This window comes from Sinohyriopsis cumingii, unplaced genomic scaffold (genome assembly GCF_028554795.1).
Source record: "Sinohyriopsis cumingii isolate HCF-2022 unplaced genomic scaffold, ASM2855479v2 utg001995l, whole genome shotgun sequence".
NCBI classification, from domain to species: domain Eukaryota; kingdom Metazoa; phylum Mollusca; class Bivalvia; order Unionida; family Unionidae; genus Sinohyriopsis; species Sinohyriopsis cumingii.
In genome coordinates this window covers 17,501-20,000 of record NW_028316100.1, presented here as the reverse complement: position 1 = coordinate 20,000, position 2,500 = coordinate 17,501, and the positions used below count along the sequence as shown (strand labels likewise).

Below are 2,500 nucleotides of genomic sequence, written 5' to 3'. Positions count from 1 at the left end.
TAAACCTCCGGTTAAGCAACTAATGTCCGAGTCCGAAAATGCCTGAATTACAAATTTGAATAATGTATGAAGGCAGTTTATCTATATAAGTTTTAATCAGTACACTTTAATTACTAATTTTACACGGCACATAAACGTAAACGTCTGTACATCGGAAACGGTGAAGAGAGAAGCGAATATAAGTCTTAAATTTACAAACACTTGTGTCTACGGCCATACCACGTTGAAAGCACCGGTTCTCGTCCGATCACCGAAGTTAAGCAACGTCGGGCCTGGTTAGTACTTGGATGGGTGACCGCCTGGGAATACCGGGTGCTGTAGACTCTTTTTTTTTTTTTTTTTTCTTTTATAACTAAAAACAGTTGAAGTTTTTCTTTCTTTCTTTTATTGTAACTAAATTTACTTTCTTCAATATAAATAATAAATAGAGCAATTTCTCGACTTTCATTTTCTCTTTTTCCTTAACTTTCTTCAATAATTCGGATCCTAAAAAAATCAAGCATAAGACCTGAATATAGCAAATGTTGCTTTGCACTTCTCTGCTCTTGGTTTCGATCCTTACTACTGGAATATGCGATCATAGATGACCAGTATTTCTTATTAACAAATTCGGTTCAATTTATCCAGTTTCCTCTACTTTTACTACCACAACAAGCTGCCTCCTTTCACGTCGAAATACTTCCTTCAAGTTTCTTCTCATATATTCCTGGTGTAGTCTCTTGCGCAGAGTTGCAAAATATGCGATCAATGTCTTTCATTTTGGCTACCTATTTGTGGTATTTCTTATTCACTAATTGATTGATAAATATGGAATGTATGAATTGTGAGAATTTTTTATATTAATTTATTGATTGATTGATTTCTTTTACAGCAGGGCCTCAGTCTGCCAGTGGGAAAATTGGCATCCTGTAGCGAATACTGTAAATATGGGCCATTGGCAAAATAAATTGGGTTATAAAATTCTGTTTTGATTACAGTAAGTTTAGATAGATATTCCATGCTTCCACTTTCTGTATTTCCACAACGTTAACTTCTCCAAGTTGCAAGAAGAGATCCTTTGCAAATCTGATAAGACCCTATCTTTAAAGTTAGCTTATAGGCCGGTGTCGCTTATTTTAACCAAATGATAGGACAGAAAGACGAATAATAATAATAATAATAATAATAATAACAACAACAATAATGTCCTGAATCTGCATTTTAAGTCAATTTCAACATGGAATTCTCCCCTTATCTGGGTCAGAAAATGGATGAGTGACAAATATGAGTATCTGAGGCCAGTTTTGCTTCTTTTGGATTAGAACTTTGAATCAGTATACACTTTAGTTACTAATATTATACTGCACACAAACATTTGTACATGGGAAACGTTGAAGAGATGTGTGACTAATCAGCAAAAGAGTCTTGAAAACGCATCAAGACAACAAATTATGTTTTACAGTCGAAATGTTGTTCTCACTAGAACTGAAATCATTTAATTTCTACTTAAATGCCCGAAAAATTTACAATTAAAACTACAATAAATGTTTTATACCTAGTCCCGCACAGTGACGTTTATCTGATTCCCTGTACTCACCGAGAGCATTCTGTGTCATATGGATGCATATCAAATGAAGTGAAAAGTAATGGAATACTCGCTTTTTTATTTATCCCTATGCATCGTGGTGCCCACACCGCGATGAGACGCTGTTTCAATAAACCTTTTTATATATGTTCTTTAATGTTCTTCCTTTTTCTTCTTGCTTTATCATACTGACACACGAGAGAGAGAGAGAGAGAGAGAGCATGCAACAAAGTTCGCATAACTTTATCAGCTATTAACATTAATTGTACTTCTGTGTAATTTTATTTTTAACGCGTTATCCTATAACGATTGCAAACAAGGGCAAAAACTCTACTGATCTTATTCGATAATTATACCATACTGAATTAATAAGTTTATCTCGTAAAAACGGATCATATATTTATCCTGGGTGGCTGAGGGTGTTTTAAGATATGTGTGTGTCTTTTGTGATATATATATATATATATATATATATATATATATATATATATATATATATATATATATATATATATATATATATATATATATATACGTTTGTGTGTGTACATACATACATACATACATACATACATACATACGTGTATTATTTACATATAGTCTTGGATAATTTTAATTATTGGGATATGGTTTTTAGGTATCAACAGATACAAAGGAAACAAACGTTTCAATACATATAATGACATTTTCTTAAATTCTACATTGTATCATATTGACCTACTACTTGCTAGGCAAGCTGACTTTTATAAAATTTGCAAACTCCTTATATATATTTAAACTTACTTTTAGTATTCAACCAGAAAATCAGTACAGTGCAGAAAGATTGAAAATATTATTTCTTTCGGATATATATATATATATATATATATATATATATATATATATATATATATATATATATATATATATATATATATATATATATATATATATATG

The 2,500-nt window shown here is 31.1% G+C and overlaps 1 non-coding gene across 1 annotated transcript; it reads left to right on the top strand.

Moving 5' to 3' along the window:
• Positions 1–205: 205 nt before the first annotated feature.
• On the top strand, positions 206–324 carry LOC149771266 (5S ribosomal RNA). The gene has a single exon (XR_016418362.1). It is a non-coding gene; the product is annotated as a 5S ribosomal RNA (ribosomal RNA).
• The last annotated feature ends 2,176 nt before the right edge of the window (positions 325–2,500 follow it).